The sequence below is a fragment of the Gallus gallus genome, chromosome 4 (genome assembly GCF_016699485.2).
Source record: "Gallus gallus isolate bGalGal1 chromosome 4, bGalGal1.mat.broiler.GRCg7b, whole genome shotgun sequence".
NCBI classification, from domain to species: domain Eukaryota; kingdom Metazoa; phylum Chordata; class Aves; order Galliformes; family Phasianidae; genus Gallus; species Gallus gallus.
The window spans coordinates 84,378,676-84,401,706 of NC_052535.1; the positions used below are offsets into that span (position 1 = coordinate 84,378,676).

At 36.7% G+C, this 23,031-nt stretch overlaps 1 protein-coding gene across 2 annotated transcripts in view; it reads left to right on the forward strand.

Annotated features, from left to right (window-relative positions):
• Positions 1–23,031, forward strand: part of SPON2 (spondin 2) — a 55,446-nt gene that overhangs the window by 24,914 nt on the left and 7,501 nt on the right. Inside the window, exon 5 of one of the 2 annotated variants that reach the window (XM_015285992.4) lies at positions 6,758–6,977. The gene's annotated coding sequence lies outside the window, so the exon portion shown is untranslated. Of the gene's footprint in view, positions 1–6,757; positions 6,978–13,030; positions 13,172–23,031 lie in introns of those variants that run through there. The other variant, XM_040700314.2, reaches the window with a different exon arrangement.

Here is a 23,031-nt window from a genome sequence, read left to right on the forward strand (position 1 = left end):
CTGAGAGCTCTTTTTGTTTCAGTTGTATACGGACAGGTTACGACAATCAGATAGTCTCTCCTGATCAAGTGCATCCTCTTTAATACTGCATAATATACTGTACATACAGCTAACTATGGTCAAAGACACCAGTGAGAAGCGTTGCTCACTCATGGGCTGATAAAGTTCATGACTTTAACATGGCATTGTGGTCATTCAGAAGTCGGTGGCCCATTTCTCAACCAATCATCATATAAGGCTTTGACTAATCGCTGGTAACAAGGCAGTAGATGTTCTGATTCTGTATTAAGCATGTCTCAAAGCAGTACTTCACTCTCCAGAGGCTTGCCATCTTTTGTCCTTGCTAAGCACATTTTCTGACTGGCAAGGTGAATCAAAACATCAGGTTCAAACCACAGTAGAGAAGAAAGTCAAGTTTAGAGACTCAAATTCAGTCACTCAAATCCGAAGCAATTCATCAAAAGCCCAGCAGCTGGAGTTCTATTAAAACACAGAAATGTCTAGGAAATATCACTGGTCCTTGCCAGGGGGTTGTGTGTGGGGAAAAAAGGAATATAGCACTAAAAAAAAAAACCTGCTAGATGTCCATGTTGATGTTGTGTGTGTACTTCTACAACTTGAAAAAGGCACACGAGTAAGACCACCTGTCTTTCACTGATGGGATTTTCAAGTATCTTAATCAAAATTGTCCCCTTTACTAGTTTTTTCCTTCCAGTTATGACTTGGCCAGCTAGCATGGTTATGAAAGTACTAAACTACATGCAGACAAGATGCTAAGAAGTGCTTCAGTTCATTTTCTGGCACTTGACCGAAACCCAACTTTTTAAACTATTGTGTTGCCAGGATCACAGTGGTGTTATTTTTGCCTGTGCAGAGGAGAAGAATCCATTGTAATTTTTTTCTATCCAGATGCATTTAAGAGTTAATTATCCATGCATGAACTTTGTATTTAATATGACTGCAGCTCTTCTCCTGGGGAATGAGTGAAGAATTCCAAATCATGTCTTCATTCAAACGAATTTCCTCAAAATTTAGGCAAAAATCTTGATCTTCTGATATTATTTTTCTGATATTCAGCATAAAAATCAAAATATTCTGATATATTTGATGTTGAATATCATCCCTGACATTAATTTGCATTGCTTATGTGTTTGGCATAGTCACTGAAGATGTAAGTATGTTTGAGGATTTGTATACAGTTCATATTCTCTTTTTCTATTATCTTAATTCTTCTATATAGGGCACTGTAAAATATTGTTGACTCATAGATGTTACAGAGAAACATCTGTCATCACAAGAAGCGTCTAACATTTATGTCTGAAGACTTTACCAAGAGCTGTGGGGAAAATATATTTTCAGGACATTGGGTGAGACAATGTGTGTTGAGTCTCATTTCAGGTAACTGAGATATTACTCACAAATCCTGTAGCAGAAGAAATTAATCCCTTCAGTGTAAGACTGTTAATGTCTCTCTCAGTAAAGGAAAGCTTTTTTAAGCTGAGTGTTTCAATATATAAACTGTGAAGTAGATTAATAATCCAAATGTAGCTTTGAAATTGTTTAGCACTGGGAAAGGAATACTTGACTTATGAAATGCCTTACTGGTCATGCATTCAAATGATCTCCATGAGACAGTAGTTGGACTATTTTCTAAGAGATTTTGAAAGTAAATCATATTTGCTATTCAAGAAAAAAATCTCTGCTTTGGCTAGGTGAAAATTTATCACTCTCTAAAACCTTTCTAAATATACGTGCACACATATCATTACATACATAAACAACTGATGGTACTGTTCTGTAATACTGTGTCTCCGTGTTCTTTAGAGAAAAGCATAGAGCATTTCATTTACATTTGCTTGCGAGACTTGAAATAAATGAAACCCTACATTTCCAATATCCAAAGTTATTAGCCCTGGCACACTTCTACTTCCATGGAGGCCAAACAAGAGAAGGGGATTTCCATTTCTTTCCTTCAGAACCTGTCTGTATTTGGATTTATTACTAGATATCTTTGGAAGACAGGAATATATAGAAGGCTATGTTGTAGGAGAGGAATACTTAATAAACAAACAGCTATGGTTTCACGTACTTTCAGAACACCATGTTTTTAATACCAGGACAACAAAAGCCCATCCTTGAACCCCTCCGTGAAGCCACACTGCCAAGACTTTCACTGCAGACGGTATAATAAAACCCATAACATCTCTTGGGTTGGCAGAGAATTATAGTTTTCCTTTGGGAATTCTGCAGTTTCTGAGATAGTGTCAATGTGAAATAAATCCTTCTCATCTGAGGATCTCAGTGTGCCTTGAAGACATTAATTGAAGGCAGGTGTATCCGAAATAAGTCTAAAAACATTCAAAGTTAACACAATTGAATTTTGGACCAGATTTTTTCTTGTTATGAAATGATATTTGATTCGTTTCATAAAATATGTTTTTCATGAATCTTATTAACCAGCATTGATAATATTTTCATTGTTTTTAGAAGTAGTCTAATATTCTGATTATTTCTCCTTATATAGAGAACCTTCTTATAGAAATTGAAGTGTAATATGGGAAAGCACAGGATCCAAATGTATCATCGAAGATACTCAATGTTTGACAATCATCTAAAATTATCCTCGATCTGGAAATAATTTCTCATGAGGGTAGAGATGCCATTATGATGCTTAGTGAGACTCTTAAAGGAACACTGTGACCCATCTTGAAACTGATAACATACAAAGACTTTTTATAGGTGTTGAAATTATGGAGAATGTTAGAATAGCTACTAATAGGGCTTATTGTCTGTCATGCAACTTGAACTCTTCAGTTATTGTGAGGTTGCTGCTTGAAAATATTACCTGAGTTTAGTCCTGAAGCATCTGCAGAAGCATATATTTGTGTGTGTGTATTTCATCTAAAGTCACCCATCACCATGCAGAAAGTCCGTCTGCAAGTGGTGGGATTAGAATGGCAGAATATATCCTGGTAGAGTGAATTGGCCTTCATATGACTTTATACCACAACAAAATGGATTATTTAAAGCTAGTATTCAGATGTACTACGAAGAAGATGTATAGTATAATAATTTATAATTATCTTAGTAAAATAGTTTGTGCATAACAAGAAGTAACTTGAAATTTTATTCCTAGCAATCTGAAATTGACTTTTTCTTCATTAGTCAGGTGTTTGCTTGCATTTATTTGACCATTTCTGCTTAAAAATTAAAAGTCCAGAGCACATACAAAATTTTGCAAATTATTTCTTCTACTATAGTAGCAAATGTCATCACTCATACCTTACACTTCAGTAATTAGTTGTATATTTAATGAAAAGATAAAACGTATCTACTAGTATTTACAAAAGGCAGTTTGTAAGTGAGATAGGATGTATGAGGAACATCAGGCATGTATTCAAGTTTTGGTGCAGGCTTGAGAAGATGTGTATTTTGCAAGATTTATTGTGATCTGAGAAGGGCAAATTGTACAGTGTTATCTTACTCATTCCGCTCTCTAATGCTTTGTCTAGTTTTATACAATCCAGAAGCTGAGTTCTTGATTCCAACTGAAACTACTACTATGAGAAATTTAGTTAATGTTTTGTTTCAAAGCAGATCTATCCTTGTAGGATTTTTTTTTTCTTTTACTATTTCATGTCTTCTTATCACATTTGAACCTCCTCTGACACAACTTAGGGCCACTGCCTCTTCTCCTGTTACGATGCATTAATATTCTTTTCTAGCCTGTATATGTAGAACCATACTTGTTTTAGTCCCAGTTAATCTTACATTGTTTCGCTAAGAAGTACTTAGACAAGATGGAAAAGATGAAACTATCCAGGAGTGTTTGATAATAGTTCTCATTTTAGAGAGTCCCTTAAATTCTCTCATATTATATTTAGCTTGGATTAGCCTAAATTACTATAACCCACGTGTGCTTTTTGCCCCCCTGTGACTCATTCATTTTCCCTAAGGATATATAATGAACATAAAATTGATAGTAATGCTGTCTGAAAACATTAACAGTTTTATTGGGCTTTTTTATTAAAAAAACCAAAAAGCTTTTAAGATAAGTTTTTAACATAGGGAATGATACAACAATGAACTCCAATATGCATCATTTGCTCATTCAGTATGCTCCTGAGTAATTACTTTTAAAAATGTCCTCATTGTTATAATGTGAAAGAGTAATTTTGTACATTTATAAACAGTTAAGATTCAGTGAAAACTAAGAAATTTATGATTAAATCATATCAAGAGAGTTTTTTTTTTCTTTTGTGCATGTGAATATTCCTTCTATTTAGGAACGCTGGGAAGTCGGAAAGACCATAAATCTCTGCTCAAATTTTTCTTGCTTTTCATTTTTTCCCCTCAAAAATCTTATATTAAACAACTCATCTGTGTTCACTTCTCCTACTGAGTCCTCTAAGATGGTAAGCTTTTCCTAAAGGTCCAATACCTTTCAGTCTACCAAATAAATTACAACTCCCTTGTAATGAGTTACTCTTATAATGAAGACTCGCTGGCAATGCAGTGTATTTTAATAGACAAATTAGTCTAACTTAAGCTCTAACCATCTGTTCCATTCTCATTTATGACTCTAAAAAGAACATATTTTAAAATTATATCATTTAAAAATAATGTAAATTATTGAGGCATGCAGTAAGGCTTCTACGTATTTGTTCATTCAGTGTAGCATACTTATGGTAATAGTGATGTTGCCTCCTTGCTCCAGGCATGTATGAAGGAGAAAATGGTTAATGCCTGATACAATAAATTTGCAGTTATTATGACGCATTAAGTATGTCAAAAAAGATATTTTACTCCTAGAGAGTTACAATGAATGTAAATCTCTGTACTGGAGCATCCTGATGGGATACCTGGAGGCAAAGCTTTAGCTAATTCTACAACTTGTAGGGGGTTAAGGATATCAGAGACATTAAATGCTGACAACTGTAGTTTTAATATGCTGGGGAAATGGAGCTATTCCATATCACTTTCTGTGTTTGTTAACATTTATGCCACCACCAGGGATCTCACTAGGATTTATAGGGAAAGGACATGCTGATAGCTATTTAGAGGGAAAACAGTACTTTTTTTCTCTCCTGCAGACTCATTGCGTAGTAAATTGTTGTACAGATTGACAAAGCAGCAAGGAAGTCAGCAGAAAAGATATGATATTCTTAAAGACTCAACTAAAAAGCCAACAAAAACCCTTTTTCCTCTACTGCCTTTCTGCTTCATTTGTGCCCCCCACGTTTTAAAAGAATTATATTAAATATTTATATTGATCTCATAAGCAAGATGACTTTGTTATGGCTGATTTTAACTTCAGAATAAGCATCAGCAGCCTGACAGTATTCCTCTCTGACTTCATGTATCTGTGGTACATTATTAGGAAGTTATTCTGTGCAAGTGGAAGAGGGCAGCTTTAGTTACACACGCCTTTTCTCCTGGCAAGATTTGGTAAGCTTCTGATCCCAATGAAATATAAGATCAGATCCAAATCTGACCAAATATTTAGCTAAAAGACGACATCAGTCTTACCAGTTTGGTATTTCAAAGTTTCACCTGAATAAGCTGCCTGTATAGGCAATGTAGAATGTGAAGAGGTTGTTCCTTCTGTGTATGTTTGAGCAGGATGAGTTTCCTTTTGGAAGTATCACTGTCTACGGAGACAGTCAGTTTGAGGCAGGCCAGATGCTATGCTGTGAGAGAGCTAAAGTTAGATAAGAGGAAGGCCAAAGTTAGCATTTATAGAGCACTCCATTTCATGTCTCCTTTTCAATCATTTGCAGAATGACATCAACGATTATAAAGGGAACATCTGCTGATGGCTTTAGGAGGTATTAAGTTTGGAATGACTAATTTAGCCATATAATTAACAGAAATATGGTTTGTTTGGCAGAAGAGGAAAAACACACTATAGAGATACTGATGATAATTGTGAAGACCAGTAATAGAAATGAAAATGTATCACTTCAGTTCATTACATGTCTGAGTCTGTCATTCCAAAGTAAGTGCCTCTTAAAGCCAGATGCTCCCTCCGCAATATTTGATGTGTGTTTATAATGGGTGGACAAAGGAGATATTACATCTTTTGTTAGCACTAAGTACCAAGGTCAGGTTGGGTAAATAAGCAATGATTTCAGAATTTTAATTATGTAAGAAATGATTCTGTTTAATTCTTGCAGAAATTTTTCTGCCTCCTAAGGATTTTCCAGAAGGTAGCATTTTGACATTAACCATTTTTTTTGTGTGTTCAGACATACACATTTTGAAGTATGCTTTATTTCTAGGCTTGTAAGTATTAGGAACATAATTCAGATCTTCTCTGGTTTGGCTGAGGGTGCACTGCAAGCTTAATAGGAGGCATGTGGATGTTTTCACTGTAGCATAATGAAGATTCAACAGAGTTTCCTCTAGAATACTAATCAGTGGAATTACAAGATATTTTAACATGGGACACAAAGTGGTTTTCTTCTAAATAAAAATTATTGGCCTTTCATTATTTAAAATGCTAAAATTTTAGTTTCCTAAATCTTATGAATTTACTTTTCTAGTTGCTTATGTATTATTTAAAGTATGATTTCACTTTGTTCTGTTCCAAGTTATAAACTAACCTTGTAACACTGAGCACATCCCAACACACAGTTAAAAGCTGTGATTAAGACTGTTTATCTGTGGTTCATTCTTTTCCATTTCCACCCCTGTGTTTGCAGCATCTTGTTTTGTCAGGTTTTAACATTTATTTTCTTTCATCTGTTTTGATTAGGAAAAAAATGCTGAGAAAGGAATCTCGCCTTTGAGAAAAGAAAGACAGAAACATTCCCTCTCCCTACTTTTCGGAGTTCCCCTACAAACATCTTCTTTTGCCAGTTATTTTTTGCTCTGCAAATCATCGTTTTGTTCGGTCTTGCAGAACTGGCAGATTTCAGACTGTCTGGTTCTGTTCCACCAGCCCCAGGAGGAATGGATTTGTGAGCCTATCTAAGGTGAGGATTCGAAAGATCGTGGTAAACGAATGTTCTGATAGTATTCCACAGTATGAATATTGCTGGTATCTAGACGGAATGGCATGGTTATAGGGGGGTGTATTTTCAAAAGAAGTAAATGGCTGATTTCTAACTCACTGGGAGGTGAACTTCTGCTCATGCTGCTGTGGGATGGCATCACCCAGGCTCCCCTGGTGTAAAGGAAGCTGCTCAGAAATGCATTCCATGAGGGGACAAAAGGAAAATTGGACATTTCCAAAAGTAGTACAACGTGTTTTATTTTCTTCTGTGGAATTTGGTACGTTAGCAATGGCTTAACTCCATAACTTTTGTGTACTTGTCTAACTGTGTGTACTTCTCTCTAGCAAAAATTCTTTACTAGAGGAGAAATCACATCACATATTCATCCTGTCTATATTTTCCATTTTCTATTTAGGAGGTGATAAGTTTGGGCCATGGTGGCTGTTACTGTTCCTTTCCATGCCCTTTGAGAGCTCAAACTATGAAATGAAGCCAAAGCTGCAGCTGCAGCAGAAAATATGCACTTTAGAAATGAGAAACATCTTGCTGATTTCCCCCTCCCTACAGTAAACCGGTGCATAAGATAAAGAACAACATATCATGTAACAATTAGGCCACAATCTGTTAACATCTCAGCTAGCAAAAGTTAAATACATGGATAACAGTTAATTCTTTTCTTCATAAACTATAGCACATTTACTGTTGAGTGTGATATTCTGCATTGCAAAGGGAAAGTACTTTTTTCTGTTGTTTTTTTTTTTCTTTTGTAGGTCAAATGTTTATTCTTCAGTTTTAGATGAATATTTTCTATGTGTAGCAATTTTATTCATGTGTCAAGTTTGTGAAATTTTGGTAGTTTTTCATGTACTTTCGTATAAACACAGACTGAATTAGTGTACTGCCATGGAATTTAGTGTACTGCCATGGAATTTGTTAGTTTTGTCACAACAGCTTCATGTACTTCTTCAGTTTGATTAATTCTAACACTTATCTGTTGGAGGGGCAATGATTTCTTGTGTGTGGAAAATCCACAATACTCTACATTGCTTTGACAGCTGTATTTATTCCAGTGAGCTAATTAATGGGAATCCCAGTTGCTAAGATGGTTTTCCGATGTGCTGACAAAACTCAAAGAAGCAGCTGACCACTACACACTATGAAGTGCTTCTTTTCTTTTTTTCCTCCCTTGATTTTCAGGTATAGAACACAAGGATTGTCCATTTGAGAGGACATTGAATACAGGCAAATCTTTCAGTTTCACTTTAAAATTCTTACTTTTGCTTTTTTTCATAGAATTGATTGAGTTGGAAGGGATTCTTAAAGGCTATCTAGACCAATTCCACTGCAATGAACAGACACCTACAGCTCCATCAGGTGCTCAGAGCCCCATCCAGCCTGACCTTGAGTGTGTCCAAGGACAGGGCATTCATCACATCTCTGAGCAACCTGTGCCAGTGCCTCAATACCCTTATTGTAAAACATATCTTCCTTATATCCAAATACTGTAATAGTTTCACTTATTTATTCATGTATTTATCTATTTATTATTTTTACTAATTGTTTATTTTTAAGATTTGTCTATAATATGGATAAATGAAATGTATTTATATAAAAAAAATATATTTCAAGCTATAATAATTATACTTTTTTTTTAGCTATCTGAGCTACTTCTCACAGTGGATTAAGCAATGTGATTGCACTGATTAATTTTCTTTCATAGTATCTTCTGTAATCTAATACACAGAAATCTTTTATTTAGTAGTTAAAGTTATAACAAGACATAACCATGGCTGACAGCAGAAGTCAGAATATTTAAACTAGCAATTAAATGTGACTTTCAAAAGCAGGATGAACTTGACCTTATTTTTTGGCATGTCCCTACGTTGAGGGCAATTCATAACTGACAGTTCTTCTCATAGAAAGTGGCAAATTGATCATCATTTGGATCTTGAAATCAAAATTAGATGCCTTTGAAAAAGATCTTCTGTAGCCCAGTCATAAATGAAGACTGACAGCATTAACTTCTGGTGAAAGAAAAAATAGTAATGTCCCAATATGAGATGGTAAGAAATTATTTGGTCTGTGTTACTTAGAAGTTGGATAATACGTTTGCAGTGGATTCTTCTGGTCTTAACAGTCTGTTAATCTACAAATGTTCAAATAACACACAGCATGAGTACAAGCAGTATATGGAGCATTTTGAAATGAAGGGTGACATTAGAGAGGCAGTCTGGTCTAGCAATTAGTGCATGGATTCACAAGTCAGAAATTCTACATTCTATTCCCATATCTGACATTGATTAGCAAGTCACATTAGGACTTATTATCAAAAGTCAGATATGCAGCTGATCATCTAATTAAGATCATCATACTATTAGCATAACTGCATTTGCAAATCATGCATGCAGAGCTTTAGCCTTTGTTTAACCTTGATCTGTGATATGAAAGCAATCTGTGTCACAGACTTATACAAACGTCTTATTCTATGATTTGAGCAGCTCACAGTTTTTAATATATTTATCCTCCTCAGACTCTGTCAAACTGGGTATTATTATTTATCCTCATTTTGAGAAACTGGAACGGCAGCACAGAAATATGACGCTTGGATTTCAAAAGATTAGACAGGCAAAGATGCAGATAAGCAATTAATGAAATTTTCTTAAGTCCTAAAGAGGATCACATCCTTAACTCCTATGTGTATTTTTCATGACTTTAAGTGCCTAAAACACTTTAGAAATGGGTTCTGCATCTTGTTAGGTGTAAGTCTATTTGGAAACTATGTCTGTACTAAATATAGGGCATATTAGGGGGTTTTGATGCCAGGCTAGTTTTAGTCTTATCCTCTAGAGTGAATGCTTGCTAAAGCTCACCTTCTGACTACTTTCATTCCAAAATCCAGTTTGTGTGATGCTCCAGCACCAGTCCAACACCAGTGAAAGCACAGTAGATGGGAATGATCAAGAAGTTTGCTTTAGAAGATCAGAGTTGGGGTAAAAGGTTGTTCCGGACTCATTCAGTGATTACTAGAATCAAAGCCACCTGAGAATCCTATTAAGTAATTGGCTTCCTCTCTGCAAAGGTGGAGAATGTAGATGTCCTGGCTTGAAAAGCTCACTATTAGCAAATGCGTTTGGCTATCTAAAGGGGATAATAAGATTGCTTTGTAGTTTGTAGCTCACTGAAAAGCTGGATAGAAACAATTAAAACTAATTTGAGAAGAGAGTTACTTAGTTTATGGAAGATTAGCCAACTTAACAAAACGAAATACATAGGATCTGCCCAACTTTGTAAAAATTGCTATGTTCTGGTGTTATTTTAGTAACTATTTAGAACCTCTCTTTGCCAATTTTATGAGAGAAAGCAATAATTTTCCATCCACTGACTGCACTGCATGCTCATTTTCATGAATTTTCCACATGATGAGAAAATGAAAGAAGAAATGTCTTGTTTTAAGGATTCTAAGCATGTGGGTACAGTAAAGGATTTTTTGAAATTAAATTCACTTCCTTGTAATAAAAGAAAGATTAAAATTTTAAAGAATGAGAGTCTCAGCCAGGTAAATACTTCAAAGATCTCCTGGATTTACTTAATCCACTAACTGCTGTTTCGTTATTTTAAATGAATTAACTTTTGTCACCCATATGTTGCAAAGATAAGTTACAAATGTATGGCAGTTGCTCTGTGAACTGATATTTCTTACCTGAATGTTTCATTGTTTTCCAAAATATGAAGTGAACTTCTTTCATCATTGTACATGTGAACAGACACCAGCCCATGTGATGTGAAATCTGCAGATGTTCAGGATTTTCTAAGCTATTTATCTTTCCTCCCTTTTTTTGTAGTACTTCGGTCACGCTGACATATTCAAGTGATAAATACAAATGAACATTACTCAAGAATGCAGGAAATGTGGGAAGGTACACCAACTATTGCCTTAATAGCCTTTTCATGCCCTGAAATATTTCATCAGACTGAAAAATAAAGGAAGTAAACAACAGATACTGAAAACAACTAAATGAATAGAATAGAGTCACAAACTGGTATATCAACAGGAAAAATCTGTATGGATTTTAGACCAAAAAATGTACCACTTGGTATTTGGATTATATTTTGTTTAATTTTATTCTAAGACCTCGGTTATGAGGTACTTATTAGGTGTTGGGTTTTTTTTTTCTGATTTCTTCCTTTGTAAAATGATGTCTTAATGTGCATAATATCCCTCCCTTTGACTTTCAGGGAAAACTTAGAGTCCTGATGACTTGTATAAAATAATATTATAGAATAACAGAATCATAGAATGTCTAGGTCTGGAAGGGAACTTAAAGCTCACCCAGCCCCAACCCCCTGCCATGGGATGGTTGCCCCCACCAGAGCAGGCTGCCCATGGCCCCATCCAACCTGGCCTTGAGCACCTCCAGGGATGAGGCACCCACAGCTCTCTGTACAGTATGTCACTGCCCTACCAAAAACCTAAATTCATTAACAGCTCATCTTTCCCTGGGTTTTCCTACAGTAGAATCTTCCTAATGTTATGCTCTGTTTTTATCTGCACAGATTGGAATTAATTTTGTGGGGTTTTTTTCTTTTTTTTTTTAATCTTAGGAGACACTCAGATGCTATGACAACAGTTAGCAGGATTAGAAGCTGGGTAGATAATTATTTGACAACAGTTTTGAGAGTAACTAGAGGGGTGAGACAAAGAGGTAGACACATTTTAATTATGTTTGTAACATCTACCCATTTGTTCTTTTCTGTATGCATAATTTGCAGGAGGGAAATCAATTTTTTACATGGTCTGATAGTGATAGGACCAGGGGGAATGGTTCTATACTAAGAGAGGGAAGATTAAGATTAGATGTTGGGGGAAAATTTTCACTGAGATGGTGGTGAGGCCCTCACACAGGCTGCTCAGTGAACTGTAGATGCCTCACCCCTAGAGGTGCTTAAGGCCAGGTTAGATGGGGTCCTGGGCTGCCTGATGTGGTGCCTCATTTAGTGGTTGGCAACCCTGACCACTGCACAAGGGCTGGAACTAGATGACCTCTGAGGTCCCTTCTAGCCCAAGCCAATATCTGATAATGCGTTAATATGTATGTATTTATATCACCATCATTCTGGATTATGGTATTGTAATCCAGACTCTGGAATATGAGCATAAACCTGAACCTTTCTGGATCAGATCCCATCAGAAAACAGGGCCTAGAGAGAGCAGGTGATCCTAGGTCTCATCCAGGTCACACCCAAGGTGGGAAAATGGTCAGGGTGCATTGCTAAACCTGGAAGCAGGGAAAACCTTCACAGGGAGCACAGAGTTCTTCCTATTTCTTCTTCTCATCTTCATGACAGATCACAAGGGGGGTTTGTTAAGAGGGGCTGTAAGAAAGAAGGGTACAAACTCTTTAGCAGGATCTGTTGTGTTAGGACAGGGGGAAATGGTTTCAAACTAAAAGACAGGATATAAGGAAGAAGTTTTTTACAGTAAGGATGGTGAGGCACTGGCACAGGTTGCCCAGAGAAGTGGTGGGTACCCGTCCCTGGAGACACTCAAGGTCAGGCTGTAGGGGCTCCCCGTTCAATTGCAGGTGAGTTGGATCAGATGGCCTTTAAGGATCCCTTCCAACTCAAATGATTCTATGATCCTGTGACAAAGCAGAGTGTTTTGTTCCCTGTTTAGCCTCTATTTTGCGCTGTTTGGTTTTAGATGGGTGTGACAGAGTAGCATTGAGAAAGGCTGCCTCTGCTTTTTCCTGGCTACAGCAGTTTGTGTCAGGTGGACAGAGGGAGGGAGAGGAGACTGCAGTGCCTGCATGCAGACTGAAAGTCTCCTGAAAGAGCACATGGCTTGCTTGTAGCAGAGGAGCAGATCTACAGCCAAGCCTCAGAGGTCAAGGAGAGGATACATTCCTAGAGACCCAGAGGGAGGCTGTGTGAAGGCTGCTGCGGCCCATGGAGGCAGAGCAAATTGATGACTCCAGAGCATCTGGAAGGAGGGACTCATTCTGAAAGGAAATAGAAAACAGGGGGAAAGATTTGTTTTCAAAAACTTTATTTAGACCGCATCATCCAAAAGATCTGCATCTGCTTGATTTTAAGGGGTTGCTGTGCTCAAAGGAAACACAGAGACCAGGATCACTTCAGCGCTTTGGGATATGCTCTCTCTGCAGATATAATTGGTGAGCACGACCTCGAGGCTCAGACTTCCTCAGAATCACACCATAACCTCATAAACGCAAATGTTTACATATTGGCTTTCTGGGATGAAGGCCCTCTCTTCCTTATTTGGAAATGACTATAGAAATTTTAGTAAATTATCCCCGGAGTAATTTATTTGGCCAGTCCTACTGGTAGCAGGAGACAAATAGCTACTATAATGGACGAGAAAACATGGAAAAACAAGCTTGCTGATCAAGCTCTTGAATTTCATCTAATTTGTGTTGACAGGTCGGCTCTGGTTAGTACAAGGGATCTAAGAGCACACTCCAATACTGTTTTCTCTTTCTCTCAATCTTTGCATGCTTTTCCTCCTTGAGATGCTGAAATCAAACATTTGAGCTCTCCAGGAAAGCATCTATCATACAGTCCACGCTGCAAACAAAGTGTATTTTCCATTCTGTTTATCACATCATTAATTTATAAAATCTGTGGTCCAACATTACATATTCATAGACTCATGAGACCCCATAGGGTGGGCCAAATTCTCTGCTGTCCTATATTCTGAGGTAATCCTGGTACAATCCAGCAAAATAAATGCATAAGCTACGGGACCAAATTGCCAATAAAAAACACTGATCCCTGTGTAAACTGAACATAAAGCATAACAAACAACCTTTCCCTTTTAACTTCTTTCCCTTCATGTTTTGAGATAACTGACAGTGTTATTGAACATGAACTGAACTCCAGATGTCACATGCATTGTAATCTCTAACCGTCCTGTATGATACTTGCTGAGCAAAGTTGCGCCATACTTTACTTTGTCTGCATTATAGTACACCAGCTGGCTGAGATGCCAATGGATTGGTGTAGGGAAAATAACAGTTGGTCAAAATAATAATTCTTATTGCCTGGTTTATCGAATTTGATAGCATATTTTTGAAGGATCCAACAAAGGAAGCGCGTAAATTCTGTGATATTAGGAAATTACAGGATTTCTGTTATAATGTTTTTGGGTTTGTTACATAATATGTGGAGGCTTATCTTTGTAAATTACTATGCAGCTCACAGTAGATTTTACAAACTGCTGTCTTCAGAAGTACTAAAGTTATTTTATTCAACTACGGTGGGAAAAAAAGGCAGGTCAGGTAATGCTGTCACAAGATCTGCTCACCTGCAGATTTAAACATGCAGCTGCATATATTCATATCAGTTTTTATAACACTGGAATAACTATTAGAGGAAAAAATATTGATGTTGTTGCTGGGGATAATACAAAATTTGGTATATCGATGCTTCTGTGAAGCTCACTGTTGGCATCTCAGTATCTCTATTTTATACACAAGCAGTAAGAGAGGGTTGTGTAAGAGTAAGTAAGGGCTGCTTACACAGTCAAATTTGCCAAAAGTTACTTAGCCAAGAGAACTGTCAAAATCACTATTGAGATGAAGACATCTGTCAGTGAATTAGAACAGCATGGAAGGCAAATGCTGCTGTAGTTTTGGAAACAGTGAACATGAAAAGTAGGAGATACAAATGCAAAAGAAATGTGTTATACAGAGTATAGGTAGAAACTACTCAAGGCTTTTTTAAAGGAGAAGTCCAAGAGAAAGATTTGGGACTTCCAGAAAAGGCAGAGGATCCATGCCTTGAAAAAGGTAAGTCTTTTCTTACATCATATTACAGTGTGCTATAAACATACACTTGATGAAACAGTGTGTCTTGGTAAATTTGAGGGCAATACTTACTAAGTCAGTGGGGTGGGCAAACAACAAATCTTTCCAGGTAAATTCTTGGAAATCTTTTCCAAATTTTCATAATCTGGATGAGAAATCCCAACCTAAAAAGTTCAAGAAGGAGTCCACGATTTTGCCCCTGGGCAAAATGACCCTATGCATCAGCTCAGGGTGGGAATAAACTAGCTGAATAGCAGCACAGTGAAAGGAACCCGGGGATTACTGTGGACAACAAAATGAATGGGAGCAAAAAGCGTATTCACATCATGAATAAAGCAAAATGCATACTGGGCTACAACAGGATTTGCAAGGCCAGCAGGCTGAGGGAAGTTGTTACAGCCTCTACTAAACACTGGTGAGGTCACACAGCTTAGTGCATTCATTTCAGAGATTTCCAAATCAAGGAAGGTGCTTAGAGGCTGAAGAGTCTCATAGAGGCCTATCAAGGCAACCAGACTGAAGTGCATAGCATATGAAGAGGTCTGAGTGAGCTGAGTTGGTTTAGCGAAGAAGAATTAAAGGGTTATCTTAATAGCAGCCTACGCTGACTTGAAGGATGTTTCCCATCAAAGACAGCAAAACTAAAATTCCAGTTGTTAACAGCAGGTTAGGTTGTAGCGATAGCAGTCTCAGGCAGCACCTTGGGAAATTCATATTTCGTGGAAGGAGAAACTTTTTCACAAGGATTGTGATGCAGCACTGGTCTAGATACCCAGGGAGGTGGTGGAAATCTCCACCCTTGGTGCTTTTCAAGACTCAGACAAAGCTGGCTTTACCTACTTGGGGTACAACCCAGCTTTGAATAAGGCTGAAAAAAAAAAACACCCTTCCAACTGGTGTTCTCATGATTCCATGAAACAAACTGATGAACTGTTTTTTGTTAAATGAATGATGAAATATTCAGTATTGTCCAAAAAAATATTTAGGACTATATTTCTGTGACTACCACATAGATTTGCTGAGTCAAAATAATCACTAAAGAACATGGTTCTGCTTTTATATACTCCCAAGATTTGTGTTCGTGTTGCTTTTCTGAGCGTTCATTACAGAATACGAGACTCATTAATTAGCTGATTAATCAGCACTTACAGTTTAGACTTTAACTGGTCTGGCTTTTTCAATAATGTTATTTCTAGAGACAGCTAGAAATGTGTCATATAACAGTCAAATAGGGTTATTAGTGTCCATATAGCAAACAGAAGGCGGGGACTGAGAAAGGGAAGAATGTAAATTATTACTAAAGTCTTTCCCCAGTTCTGTGCTTATTTCTCATTTAGTTTCACTAAACTGTATTTGCTTTAAAAACTGCATGGAATTCATAGTTACAAAGATGTTTCTAGAACAGTTCCTCAGCACTTGTAAATTTTAATACATTCAGTCAACTTTATGGTAACTTTGAAGAGCAGGCTAAAACAAGAAGTGAAGAATAATATACTTAATGGAATCTGCAAACAGAATCCAGAGTGGTTAATTAAGATGTGGTCTGGGCAATAGCTTTTCTATTTACAAAAGAAATTACGATATGAGTTTTACATATATTAAAACAATAGGTCAGATTCTGATTATGTTCATAAATCAGAACATATTTCTGTTGACACTTATTCATATTTACACAGGTGCTTTAGAATGAAAAGAACTATTTAAGCATTTGTAGCAATGCAGTGCTTTCTAGCACAATACTTGATTTTGTTTTAGATGTTAAAGAAGTATAAGTAAAGAAGTATAGAAGTAAAGAAGTTGTATAGATTCCTGAAATATAAATTGATATCAGTGTATCCTTAATTTGTACCTAGTGCAGAATATAATGGAAAAAACTTAAATTTGTTTTAAGATCTTTGTTGAGGCATATATGACTATTAATAACACAGGAGTCTGGAACAGCACTAGAAATGACAAGAAATTAGATAACCATTTATTTAAAGAGCAGTCTTTTTCCAATTCAAAATAAAGAACTTTCTAAAAAATAATTTCACTTTCTTCAATAATAGCATAAGTACTGATTTAGAAAAGAAAATTCTTACTGTCCATGTTTTCCTTACCTTTGTTGAAAACCAAAGAGTGAACAGAGCAGTTTGTTTAGTTTATTTATGGACAAAAGCAAGTTTGTTTCTGCCTATGGTCAAAAGCAATAATCTCTTATGTATCACTGACTTGTTTGTCCTGATTTCTACTACCTTTATGAGCTTTTGTGCTCTTGGGTGTGCATGTCATCAAATCTACGTTTTTTCAGCAGTCATTGCTGGCAGTTTAGTTGAAAGTTTGTTTCCAAGCATTGGGTCATATTTATAACCAAGTTATCAAACAGATATTAATATATGCAGCAAACCGTTATGATCACCTCCCAATTTCAAATGTTTTGAATGAGGGTATGTTTGATTACCTCAACAAAATGTTAGCGATGTTGTAAATTAAAAGTATCCATTTGATAGGGGTTGACTTCACCACATGTTTATAAAACACTGTAAAAAATCTTTGCAATGTTGCTTATTGTATAGAGGATTACAAAAGGCTTGACTTTTCCCATTAAAAACTCAGTAGATATGCATTTTGCCCATTTTGTTATCTGCATTCCATGCAGTGATCCTCCACAAGCACGCAAGCAACTTTGTGAAAGTTGCCATCACTGATGTCTGTACAGAGAGAACTGTGGGGAGTTTTTCTCAGTACTCCAAAGCAATATGACTTTGTTAGCATGGTGATGTTTCTGAACTAACAGATCTCCTCTTTCAGTCAGTTAATTAGCTTCATGTTCACCATGTGCATTTAGCTTTTGTATCACCAGTTTCAGAGATTGGTTGGTGCTAAATTAAGGGCTTCTTGTACTCCATCAATTGGCATAACCATGTGTTCAGGTCTTCCTACATCATCTTCCTTTACATCTTCCTTTACAAGACTCCAATTTGCTTCTGCATTCCCAGTATTGTGAGAGAAAAACCCAGATGGACAGAGAACCTATAAGAGAATTAGACAGTGACAGATTTTTGCTGTTGCTTGAGGGATTGGAGTAAGACTGGAAAAAAAATTAGTGTCATAGGATCATAGGATACTTGAGATTATAAGGGGCCTCAGGATGTCTCTAGTCCAACCTCTAACTCACAGTAGGGTCAACTTTGAGATCAGATCATACTGCTCATGTTTACCCAGTCTCATTTTAAAGCCTTCAAGGAGGCACTGCAAGAGTGGAACTGATGTGTTAAACAAGTAGCCAAATTGAAAACTACCATACTGACCGTGAGGTTTTCTACACTGGCTAAATACCCAACCCCAAAAATGAATAAAGAAATGAAGTCGTATATTAATTAAGACATTTCTTTTTTATTGTGTTTGCATGCAATGCCTCAAAAATATTCTGTCTGTTGCTGCAATTAAGCTGTAGTATGATAAATGTCTTTGGTTTTGTCTTCAAAGCATCTTTTGTTTGAACAAGAGATTTTCTTGCAAATATCAAAAGTAAATTTAAAAGCACGTTTTCCCACAGGTGTTGGAGTCAGATCTACAAGGTTAGAATCTCCTAAATATCCAGCCTGTTACAGAGTTCTGCTATGTCACGTATGCTGTACAGTCTAGTGAGCTAACACTGCTGGTGCAGGCACTCCACAGATTAGCACAGTTCTCTGAATGCTGGCCCTCATCCCACATCTCCAAATACTAGTCTGATGAGCAGCTCAAAGAAGCTGTTTTTTTCCCCCGATCTGTGGAGTTTTGGTGGATATAAGAATGGCATGAATTCCTGCTCCAACATCCTGTTGCAAGACCCTTTGGAAACCAAAAGAGGCAGTGGCAGGACAGGCTGGCTGTTGCAGGTATGCAGTGGTCTGAATGGATGAGGACCAGGATGACACAGCTGCCTGAGTGTGTAGGACTGGTGAGACTGCTCCATACATATCCTGAGCATTAGCCATAGGAATGAGGTCACTGATTTGTGATTTAGCTGCTGAGTTAGGGGAGGGGCTTTAAATTGTTTGTTTCTGGTTATGTTAATTGTTGCCAAGATAACTCTATTCCTAAGAAGATAAGAAGTTATTGAAGGTTTGTTTGGACAACCTTGATGATTAAATCATCAGAGAGCTCCAACTGCTAAGCCCTTATGCGAATCAAGAAACATCAGCTATGGTCTATTATGTCTAAAGGAGTATGGTGAAATAGGAGAAAAGGATTTCTGAAGGATACTTATGATTTGGAAGACAGCTTCATTATTAACATGATAAATGATAGATAAGTGGACCAAAAATGCTGGTGAAGGTGGCTTTCCACAAAAGTTGAACACCTTGGGCACTAGTCAGCTCAGCAAACTGCCTCACTAACCATGTAAATCAAACCATAATAGCTACTGCCTTGAGTTCTCCCATCCCCTTCGATGCTGGGAGCTGCTTTTTGTGGTGTGCTCCTTCCATCAGAACAGTGATGATCATATGAAGGAAGTTATTTGTCTGAATGCTGACTTAGAAGTATTTGTTATTAACTCAGTTAGTTCTTCTGTGTTGTTCAGTGTGTAGCCATGTGTATCTTTGTGCTCATGTAAAGAAGATGAAACTAAGAATCTGATGCAGAAAATGAAATGGATGAAATGGTTACTACTGCCACACAGTTTGGGTAAAACTACAATATGTGCAGGGGAAGAAGCCTGAAGAGAAGCATGTTCTTTGGTCACTTTGATAGGTGACCTTGGTTTAGTCATTAGTACTGGCTTGTATACTAGGTTTTTCAGTACTAGAAGTGAATTAAAAATGGGTAAGACAAGAATGCTGGAAGTGTTTCTTATTGATGTTTAATTGCAGACAATATATCTGGGATTTTTCCTTATCTTGGTCTGAATTCTCAGTGAGCCCTGAATTAAACCTGTGAACAAACAAAGAAAACCAGCAAACAAACTCAAAACCCAACCAGTGCAAAATACAACGTCCTTGCAATAGGAATATCTAGACTCAAATTTGCAATTCACTACTAGCAAGTTGAACTTTGATTATAGTCATCAGTGAGAACGTGTAACAAAGTCCAGTTGAGTTTAGATTCAGTAACAGATAGAGATGTCTGAATCAGTTAATTGTATGTAGATTATGTGTGAGTGAGGTGTCTGGTTGATGGAGGGCCTACCAATACACTTGGTGGAGACCAGAGAGCTACTCATCAGTCATTCATTTGGTCAAATGTAGGTGTGTATTAAAGGATGAGCTGGATAGTTCTCTAGATTCAACTGACTGTAAGGACTAGACCTTCATTACATATAGAGGCATTTTACATATCTATTTCATATGTGTTTACGTAGTTTAGGTGCCTTACACTGCAAACAAAATTGTTATTGCAAAACATAAGTTGAGATTAAAAGCTGCCTTAACTGCTGTTGCAACACCAGTATTGACAATGTTTATTCTCCTATATAAATATGTTTTATAAAGTCTTCCAACCAACACTGTGGTTTCTCCACAGTAAAATATTCTGCTGCTTACCACTCTGGTACTGAGATCTTACAACTTAGAGGGTGTAGACTGTATGTAAACCTTTTGGCATTGTTGAGTGTCCATAATCGTATCTGTATCCATGGTAACTGCAGGAGAGAAAGTATGGGCATATAATCCTTCTTAAGTACTACAGTATTATGTTTCTCTTGGTAGACAAAGTGATGATAGCTATTCATAAGCGTGTTAAATAACCAGCACATATCAAAGTTGAACATATGCTAATTACTGGGAAAATAGCAATTGTTTTAGTATGATTTTAATGTGTGGTAATAATTCAGGAGTAGAGAAACAAAATTTTTGGAGCTTCTTTTCTGAAGAAAGTTAGGCAAATTGACTGATATTAAAAGTAATGTTGTAATTTTTAAGTAGGCATTTTTTTTCTCATTTAGTGAACCATTTCAGGTTAGCAAAAATTCAGAATATTTTTGAAGGTTGTGAATGTCATTTAAAAAAACAAAACTAATTGGACACAACTTTTGTTTTATACTATTTGTCTTTCACCCAGTGAATCTTGGGAAAGCTTGAAGAAGCTGTAAGACTGTTTTCTTATTGTCAGGAAAGAGCAAAAGTTGCACATTGACACTAGCAAAATTAAATTCAAGGCAAATTTTAGAAGTGATGTTTGAAGAAGATAAGCCTTGTATGCCTATTCCCTCAAGCATTCAGGGTCTATAGACGTATACATATGAATGGGAAGTAGATGTAACTTTAGAACACAGACTTTAAGAACAAAGGCTATTTTGCTGTAAAAGAGAAAGAGAAACCTCCAATTCTAGACATGGGCAAAATAGTTTCTAAAAGTGGAAGTTTTTTCCCCAGTCATCTCTGAGTTTTCAGCTGCAAGCACAGACTCTGATCCCACAGCGATTTTTTTCTCCGACTGCTGGCCCACAGAAATTTGGCATCTGTGGCTTCCCAGCCATGAATGTCATTCATTGAGTAGAAATCTACTTTTCTTTTTCTTTCTTTTTTCTTTTCTTTTTTTGGGGGGGTTGTTTCTTTTTTTCTTTTTTTCATTTTCTCCAACTATGAGATACTGAATTTGCTGTTCTGATGTCCTTTACAGTGTCAGAAGTGGATCGTGTTTAGCAGATTCTATTTAAAGAAAAAAGATTGGAAGTCCTCAGGTTGATATTTTGAATGTTTTAATCCTCCCTAAATACTTTATCATAGCTGAGCCCTTATTATAAATATGGAATAGTTCACTGTATGAATGGTAAGGAACAAAATCTCCATTCTGGATTGGAATCTGACAATGAACACAAGGACTACGATCCATTTTGTTTTCTGAGTATCTTCAAGGTATATTTCAAAGTCTATAATTCCAACAGCAGTAAGGTAGGTAAAAGATCTTGCATCAGTTGTGTTCCATAAATTATATATCTGATTTCAAAAATCTGATAAACTCAATAAATGGGAGTGATGGAGCTGTAGAAGAAGGAACATAGATCTGGAAGGTATCTCAGTATGCTCGGTATGAGGCATCATGCATTACTATTCTAAGGGAGAACCAACTAACTCTTGTTGTTTTGATATCGGTACTTAGAAACTTCATGATTTTCTGAGTTAATGACTTCCAGTGATTCAGTTTCTTTCATCATTTAGAAAGCATTCCCTGTAATATCTGAGCCAAATTATGCAGCCTGCATGTATTGTTCTGTTCCTGGAGACATTTGCAACTTGTAATCATGGAACTAGAATGATCTAGTTTGGTGATGTGCCTTTTGACAGCAAGTTTTCCTCGAGAGGAAGAGATTAGTTGGATATATTAAATAGTTGTGTTCTGGATGCAACGTTAGTTGCTTTGTTCTCATTTTAAGTGTTCTCCTGGAAATATTTCAGTATGTTTCAGTATGCGTGTTTAGCTGGTTCGGTAGCTGTGATGATTGAAGATATTAATAACAAAACCATAGTGAAGTTTAAGGATAGTAATATATTTAAGCCATTTTAACAATTCTCTGTGCAACATTAATATTTATGGGACTTTTCTGTAGTTCTTCTAGAAGGTTGCGTGGGCTGGGGACATCACCCACTCCTGATATTTATAAGTAGACTCAATTCCCTAAAGAATCTGTGGATCTGGAATTCCGTGCCCAGGAGGGATAAAGTTTGATGTAATTCACATAGCATTCTCTAACAAACATTCAAATAACTGATGTAAAAATATTCATAATGTTTCTTAGCTCTATTGCTTAGCTGACTATGGCTCCTGGAACAGAACTAAGCTATGGAAAACATAGGTATTTTCACTGACATGAATGTAGGAAAGAGGAATGGGTCTGAATAGCCTAACCTGCTACCGAATTCCCATAGTCTATCCAGATATACATGAATTGTGGGTGCTGGATGCTGAATACAGCTGTATTGAAACTTCCAATGGATTGCATTTTGCCAGGAGAATGATCAATATACACAGAGTTCAGACATTCCAATTTATCCATCTCTTGGCTTTTCTTACCAATTTACCATATGGAGTGTGGGGCAGAAGGGAAGGAGAAGTAACCATTTGAAGTGCTAGAGAACTCAAACTGCTTTGTTGGTAATCCCCTCCTGGTGGACGATAGTGTATCTGACTTAATCTGTATTCCCACAATGGCCTGGGATTTCCATCTGAAAAATAACAGAGCTTTTTATTATATTGTTTTTTTTTTCTTTTCTTTTCTCTATGCTGTACCATCTTATTAGATG